This window comes from Schistocerca nitens, chromosome 3 (assembly GCF_023898315.1).
Source record: "Schistocerca nitens isolate TAMUIC-IGC-003100 chromosome 3, iqSchNite1.1, whole genome shotgun sequence".
In the NCBI taxonomy this organism is placed as follows: Eukaryota; Metazoa; Arthropoda; class Insecta; order Orthoptera; family Acrididae; genus Schistocerca; species Schistocerca nitens.
In genome coordinates, this window is record NC_064616.1 from 243,571,559 (window position 1) to 243,580,604 (window position 9,046).

The window sequence follows — 9,046 nt, forward strand, 5'->3', positions numbered from 1 at the left end:
GCCCGGTCAGATGAGTCCTAATTTCGATTGGTAAGAGCTGATGGTGGGGTTCACATATGGTGCAGATCCCGTGATGCCTTGGACCCACGTTGTCAACAAGGCACTGTGTAAGCTGGTGGTGGCTCCATGATGGTGTGGGCTGTGCTTACAAGAAATACACTGGGTCCTCTGGTCCAACTGAACCAATCACTGACTGGAAATGTTATGTTCGGCTACTTGGAGACTATTTACAGCCATTCATAGACTTCATGTTCCCAAACAACTACGGAAATTTTGTTACTGATAATGCGCCAAATCACCAGGCCACAATTGTTCACAATTTGTTTGAAGAAAATACTGTACAATTTGAGTGAATGATATGGCCACCCAGATCACCTGACATGAATCCCCATTTATGGGACGTAATCGATAGATCAGTTTGTGCACAAAATTCTGCACCAGCGATGCTTTCACAGTTATGGACAGCTATGGAGGCAGCACTGCTCAATATTCCTGCTGGGGACATCCAACAACTTCTTAAGTTATCTTGCTGTTCAGTATCTCCATAAGAAATGCTGAAAGCATATGGTAACTGATCCTAAAAGATTCTGCTTGATACACTCCTGCAGTCGTCCTGGACAATGCTGCTCTGATCACTAAACAAAACAGTGCAACATTCATCTCTTCATTTGTGAATTTTACCTGACCATATAGGCAGTTCACATGGTAATTAGGTTGAGAGACAGTCTTAAAGTGGCACTATCACTTGTAACCTAGCTTTAAGTAAATGACTCCGAACAGTTCAATTTGACATCAGGTGTAAGATTGGTCTTAATTCGTCTTGCAATCACCCTGCAAGCTACAGTGACTGTTCATACATGTGGTGCAAAGGAGCTGTGGCTCTAGATCTCACTGAAGTTCAGTTAATTGCGTGAATTGTGCTTGTTGATGCTATTCTGTCCTGTCCAGAGTGTTTAATGACCTAGCTTAGTGCCTGAAACAACAAAACACTCTTTCAAGAGGCCAAATACTGCTCTGTTAACAGATACATTTTTGGATATGATGCGACATATTTGGATGTTTTCAGTTCTCATTTTTCACTAAAGCCTACAGGACTGTCATGGTGCCTTAAATGTTCTGCATCAGAGCTTGCATGTCCCAAGTTATGTTCACATTTTTTTCTAAAGCAGTGGCAAAGTTTCTTCCATGGCCTATCCATTTATCACCATCTCAAATTGTATAGATTTTTGTTGCTTAGGGTGCTATTTATGATTTACATTCACAATACAAGCCAGGTGCATTTCATACTTGTATAGAATCTGTCTAAATGTCATATTTTATAAGCAGAGCCAATAAATATCTACTTGCTGTATTGTATAGGCATGGTTCGAAAAATGCCAGCTTTGGTCCTGTAATACTGTTTTGTACATTAAATGACTTCTTTGTATTGCTACATTCCACATGTGGACTAAATTTCATCTGTTTGTAATAATATGTTCAAGATGTTGTGGTTTTCTTGAACAGTAGTGTGTTATTGTGGTACACCACAAACTATGATGCTGCAAAACTTTTACACCAGGATAAGTGGAAAGTGTCTTAAAATTAATATCCCAGAACATAAATGAAGATCCAAGATGAAAAAAGATGAAAAAAGAAAAGATTCCTGACAAGCACACTGACTGATGCCAAGCACTAGCAACAATTTGTGCCACGCAGGGTAGCCGTGTGGTCTGAGGCGCCTTGCTACAGTTCGCGTGGCTCCCTCCATCGGAGGTTTGAGTCCTCCCTTGGGAATGGATGTGTGTGTTGTCCTTAGTGTAAGTTACTTTTAAGTTAGATTAAGTAGTGTATAAGCCTAGGGACCCATGACCTCAACAGTTTGGTCCCCCAGGAACTTACCACAAATTTCCAAAAATTTGTAATGGAAGTTTTCTTGTAGCGAGGAAACATAACACATATTTATTCAGCAAAGCTGCACCATTTCATAAACAAGGAAATGGCATCAATATGAAGAAGAGTCGAATATAGTGCACACAAGTGTATTGTTGATGAAATGATAATTAAATGGACACCCTAGCAGCAAACAGGCGTTGATGTACTTCATTGGGGACATGTTGAAAATGTGTGCCCCGACCGGGACTCGAACCCGGGATCTCCTGCTTACATGGCAGACGCTCTATCCATCTGAGCCACCGCGGGCACAGAGGATAGTGCGTCTGCAGGGACTTATCCCTTGCACGCTCCCCATTCCCGACATGTCCACACCACTACATTCGTAGTGCGCCTAATAGATGTTTGCCCATCATACTCATTACTCGTGGCAGATTAATCTACCAAGTCCTGTACGAGTTCGGGCATAGCGTGTGCGTTCGCACAAGAAGGTCAATGGCCGGGAAGCCATATTTTAACTATATATAGTTAAAATATGGCTAAATATAGTCACTATATATAGTTAAAATATGGCTATATATAGTTACTATATATAGTTAAAATATGGCTATATATAGTTACTATATATAGTTAAAATATGGATTCCCGGCCATTGACCTTCTTGTGCAAACGCACACGCTATGCCCGAACTCGTACGGGACTTGGTAGATTAATCTGCCACGAGTAATGAGTATGATGGGCAAACATCTATTAGGCGCACTACGAATGTAGTGGTGTGGACATGTTGGGAATGTGGATCTCACGGGGAGCGTGCAAGGGATAAGTCCCTGCAGACGCACTATCCTCTGTGCCTGCGGTGGCTCAGATGGATAGAGCGTCTGCCATGTAAGCAGGAGATCCCGGGTTCGAGTCCCGGTCAGGGCACACATTTTCAACATGTTCCCAAAGAAGTACATCAACGCCTGTTTGCAGCTAGGGTGTCCATTTAATTATCATTTCATTTCTAGCAAAGCTGCATGGTCATCCACGGTAACTGTTCTTTCGGGAACAGATACTACCGTCATATATATTGTTGATGAATCTGTACAGCCTACATGTCATACTGTCATGTGTGCAGTATTAAGAAGTAGACAGCACCTCTCAGTACGAACAATATACCAAACCTTAGGCTAAAACATGAATCGCCCTCAATCTGTCAGAATCAGTTCTCCAGAATAAGACATCCATACTATTACTATTCAATTACAGAATATTCAAGTAATGCCTGGTGTATCTTGTTTTTCTCTCATCTGAGGATATGTTTTTATGAGCTCCAATCCAGTTATAAAGCCATATGGGATCAAAGCACATCACAGATGTATTTATGGGAAAAGTAAATATTTTACATGTGAGTTTGAATATATCTTCTTCTCAGTTGTAAGTTCATTATTACACTGTGGGTCATTAAAACTGCAATACACTGAAAGCAACATGGAACAAACATCAAACTGGCAGGAACTATAATACTTGCTTGGTTATGCATGTGATTAGAATCTCACCACAACAAAATGAAGCATATATGTGTAATGCAGCTACATTCTGTACATAGGGAAAGTTATGCAGTGGGTTTCTCATTCAGAAATTATATTTCAATGACAACTGTTTTGTATCATGTAAGAAGGAGGAATGTCTACAAGCTCATGTTGGAATTTGACAGCAGCAGGTTTGTGGCCTAACAAGACTGGGGACTATCATTTTGCAGTATTGCTGCTTAGTTGGTCAGGATCACATCTCTGTCATGCAATTATGGAATCAACTGGTTCAGGAGGGCCAAACGTAACACCATGCAATGTAATACAGCCACATCTCATACATTTATGTCTGTAGCTTTTGAGATTCCTTGCATGAATTTTCTGCTTGTCTGTAGTGAGTTTTTACTAAAGAGGTTTTAATGTTTCTCCATCTTCTTTTTACTTGAAGTCACACACAAATTTTTGCGCTTCACTATAGTATGGCTAAATGTCGAAACGAGCTGAAAAAGCACCTGTTTGTGACAGTCGTGGAAAATTGTACAATGCAGTCAATTTAATCCACAAGAAAGTGAACATCATATAATAACAGTCACAATTCATTCGTAGAAGTGCAGCCAACTCTGACTATACATACTCCTTAACAGCAACAGCATCTTTGGTTGCTTTATTAAAATCTTTGTACACAGCAAGCTTGCCAAAATTCAGCAGCCTCTGGACTTCCACAAATGAGAGGAAAATATTCTTTCCAAGTCACCAAATCTTTCAAACCCTGCATATCCACACACACACTACACCTGCTGTGATTTCCAATCTACAGACCACCCCCTTGATGTCATCTCGAGTTGATAAAGACAAACACTTGTGAAAATTCTATCTCACACACTGCCAAAATGGAAAATGGAACATTCCTGCATAAGAAGGATTATTTATGTCAGTTTCACAAAGGAATATTATAGTTAAAAACGAGAAATTGACATAGTACACAGCTGAGAACAACACGCATGGCAGAAATGTGACTATAGGTCGCAATGTGATCTACAGCAGAATAATATTGTCTATTCTAAAAATATTGTTAATGTTATCCCAGACAATGAAACACTCCATAGCAAGGTTATAATGAAAGCTACCAGTAGTGCGATACTTTTTGGATGGCCAATGCCACTGCCCAATTGCCAGCCACAGGGAAGGTCTGTAGCTACTCCCCATCTTGCCCTTGCAGGGGTTCTTCTGAGCTAGATACTGCACGTGTGCTGTACAGTTGTCACTACTTCAACCACAAACTGTGTGTCAATTTATTCATCTATGTTAGCCTAGCAACTGATATTGTCGGGAGGTGAGAAGACTGCATGCAGCAGTAATGTTGCTGTAGGTTGTGGCGTAATTATGCCAGAATATTACACACTGTTCTAAAATTATCATTAATCTAATGTTGAACAATGAAACACACCACAGCTAGCCTGTCATGAAGTCTTCCAGTAGGGCAATACTTTTTGGGTGACCAATGCTACTGCCCATTAGCCAGCAATGAGGCAGAAGGCAGAGGGGAAGGGCTGTGTCCCCACACCCTGCCTCACTCCTTGCATGCATCCTTCTGAACTATGTACTGTATGTGTGTGCAGTGCAGTATTTATTATTTCAACAACAAAGTAAGTGTGAATTTATTCATCTACAATATCCAATATTTACAAATTAAAATTTTAGGTGCATGTAAGCGAAAAATGAATCACTGAACACAAAAGCTCTGATTAATGCATACATAAATTCACATTTATTGGTCCAGCAAATTCAAAGTAGTACATTTACCACAAAGAGATATACATGTCATATATAAATACAAAGCATGAAATTTGTAAGTATGAAATATAGAGAGTGTGTCCAGTCATACACATTTAAAGACAATAATGAAGTTATAAGCTAAAATGCAAATACACATACGCACAGCATAATGCTGAGAGGCTCGCATGGATGTGGAATATATTTACATAAATATCTCCACGTGTAATGCATACGTTTCAGTAAACAGAAGTGTTCTTAGACCTTGTGGAATGCGTACAATACATTCTGCGTGAGCCAAGTGAAAGCCTTAAACCAGTAATAAAAATCTGAATTATCACACCATTATCCTAGAAGTTCGACAATGACATAAATATCCTGTAGTTGACAGTATAGTACCAATATATAAAAAAGGTTCCAGCACCAATTTACAACGATAGCTGCATCACTTGCATCACATGAGAACTACATACTGCTGCACTGCTTCTGATCAACCAACAAGAAGTCTACTGAAGGTGTCACACCATTCTGTATGTATGTTCACAAAATGAGTGACTTCAACAATATCCTAAGCTACCAACTTATTTTGTGACTAACTAGAGCACTGCAGTAGCTGCAGCCATTTTAATATAGAAAGAAAAACATTGATGCCAACAGAAACTGAAGTGAATTTAAATACAGTCTTGGGTTTGTAGAATGCTGCACTTAGATTTCACAATATGCTACAACTGAATGAATACCATTTTGAAGAGCTTTTAAACAAATAGACAATTTCTGCCAGCATTACACATTATGAGGGATGATAGGTGGGTCCACTTTCACCGAAGGAAACAAATAACATGCTACAAATGGCAGCATTTCGGCTAGCCAAAATTTTTTCAGGTGAAGTCTCATGCAGTGAATGTAATTCTCCTTCTGTCTGAGGATGAATCAGGCATATTCATTCACTGCTACACGGATAAGGGGAACTGTAACTAGTGCACCATATTCATATCACATTAGGAGTTCATCTATGGCTTGCAATCAAATCAGAGCAAAAGGATTTCATTTTTTAACATAACGATGTAAACATTTGTGAAATACATCAGCTGTAGCCAGTGAGTACTTGCATTCTGACAGTCTTCCTAATACATCATATTTAACAGACTTTGCTCCTAGTTGTTTCATGTTTCAATTACTGAAGGGGCACTAGGAAGGAGGGGATGTTCTCTTCTTACAAAAATGCATTAAAAAAACTATTAATGTTTTCACCTGATTCATTCTCACATTAGCATCTTTCAAGTGAAACAATAAGAATGATATTGCTCACCTGAAAACAGGAAGTCATATACAGCAGTCCACACAGATGAACCACTCCCATGCATTTGCCTACAGTAACTACTGCCTTTTTCAACTACAAAATCGTTAATTTTATAATGGTTTTATATCTTTAATAGTTTTCTTGTTAACAACATAATGCTCAGTGTTCTGAATATATGTTGTCCAGTAAACAACTTCAGCAACAAATGAGATTCTCTTAAGATAAAAAGGAACAGTAAGACAAAATATACATGTAACAGAATTAAAAATTACAGGTATCGCATATCCAACCAAATTTTTGATAAAATTATGGAGATTTCTGGAAACTATGTAACAGACTTGAGATAACACAGATGAACTGCATTGTTTATAGCACTATATTTCTTTCTACAGCCCCAAAATTTTTCAAACTTACTGTCATTGTCGTGTTTTGATACAGAATTAATCACTCAGTTGTCAGTGATCTGGCAAAACAACTGGTACTTTCATGAAAATTTAACACAAGGCAATCTCACAGAAGCTAGTCAACAGCAAGAGCAGAATACATAATAATAACTAATGTTGTTTTCAATAATAAACATAATTGACTGCACAGAGAATAAGCTCACAAAAAAATGAACTCTGTTGATTTCTTAATAGCAACTGGAATACAATAGGCCTATGAATGTAATGCTTATGCCTACTTTATTAACAAGCATTTGTTGTTGTTTTACAATGTCTTTTAATAACAGTGAAAGGATTCCTTCCATGTTATTTCTCATTAAATAATTTATCTATGTATCAGAAATGTCATGGCTAAATCTATATTTTTAGTAATTTTGTTCATTACATATAACATATGACAGATTTTCTATTTTTTTCTTGGTATATATGTAAAATAATGTGACCCACTATCTCAAGTTATGTTAATTCTAAAACAGAAAGTTTGGTTACTCACATCTATTTATTTTAGACACAGTCAGATCATATTTAGAAGTGTGTGATATAATTTTACTGAACTTGCTGCTCTTTTCATAAATCTGAATTTGATTATGACCACCACCTATTCCAAAGCAATTGCTTTTGATGAAAATTCATTTCTAAATTATAAGCTAAAATTCTGTGCAATAAAAGTTGGTTATGATATATCAGACACTTTCAACCACTGTACTACCGAGACATATAGGTCCCATGTGAAAATATCGGTGGGACACACATCTTGCCCTTCCCAGCACTGGACAATGAAATGGTGGGAAATATTTTTTCCATATTGTTACATCTGAAAATTACATTAATTAAAATAACCATACATTAATGTCTTTCACGTAGAAAAAATGGTAATGAAAGGGTTAAGTGTGATGGAAAGCTACATGATCAAAAAGAGTGATGCTGTTAAAGTGGAAATTGCTTCTTCATACGTGGCTTTGAGGGCAGAGCTTTGCGAGGAAGTTGACACACTGCCAATCAAAGTGCAAAAGTTACAGAAGAGTTTGGCTGAGGTGGAAACTCGTCTAAAATCAGAAACTCATCTTATAAGAAAGAAACCGTTTTCTGTACAGTCCAGTAGCAAAGAGAAATTTTAAAAACGGTCATGATCTTAGTGAGACAAAAGATAACAAATTAAAAATCGGAACTTTCAACACACGAGTTAAAGAAAGTAGAATCTGAACCAACCAACAACTGGCAAATACTGATATTAAATCACATAGCCCGCAGTATGCTGGTTTTTTGAGACATAGTCGCACTACGTGGGGCAATGTACCAGTGAAATGTTTTTCTGAGGTAGGAAAATACCACCCAGCAGGCTATTCAATACTATATGGATAATTTTGTACCTGACATGACAGATACTGAGAAAATTAAAGTTGTCCGAAGACTTTTGCAGGGAGATGCTGCGACATGGAGTAACCAAAGTAACTTATAAAATTTCAGTTATGAGGAGTTTTAAAAACGCTATGATAGCAGTTTCTGGTCAGAAGCCACACAGGTTGTAAGGCAACCCACAGCAAAGGGGATGACACCAAAATGGGAATTCCACAGCGACTGGAAGGGGTAATAATAACTTCATAGATCTCCTAGCAGAATCCGAGAGAGAGGCTTCAGATTTGATTCCCAAGGCAGAGGAAGAAACAGACTTTTTCAAGGTGTTGAAGTCAGTGGATACAGGGGCCAGAACTTGTAAACAAGTGGTTCAGTATTCCACTACACAAAAATTATGAGAAAGTAATGAGCGCTCCAGATGAAGACCACATTGTTGGGAAAATGGATGCAAGTGATTCACGGGTCAGGGATACTTGTACATTATGTGGGTGTAATCTGAACACCAGTTTTATGGCCACAGTAAAGAACTGTTTCAAAATAAATAAGTAAATGGGGACATTCAGCATCAGACCACAGATTTTGCTGGTACATTACTGACAAAGTGTGAGAGTGTGCATCAGTGACAGAGAAGGAATTATTGTCAAGATATTGGCCATTCTTAAATTGAAGTACTACTACTCACGACATTTCACCATTGTGTACTTTGATCATAAGACATTAAGTCACAGATGCACAGGCCGCTGCCCACCCCTCACTGTTTGTTTCTGTAATTTTTTTTACTCATTTTTCATTTC

The 9,046-nt window shown here is 38.2% G+C and overlaps 1 non-coding gene across 1 annotated transcript; it reads right to left on the reverse strand.

The window, feature by feature from the left end:
• Positions 1 to 2,104: 2,104 nt before the first annotated feature.
• On the reverse strand, positions 2,105 to 2,179 carry Trnat-ugu (transfer RNA threonine (anticodon UGU)). The gene has a single exon. It is a non-coding gene; the product is annotated as a tRNA-Thr (tRNA).
• Between the last annotated feature and the right edge of the window lie 6,867 nt (positions 2,180 to 9,046).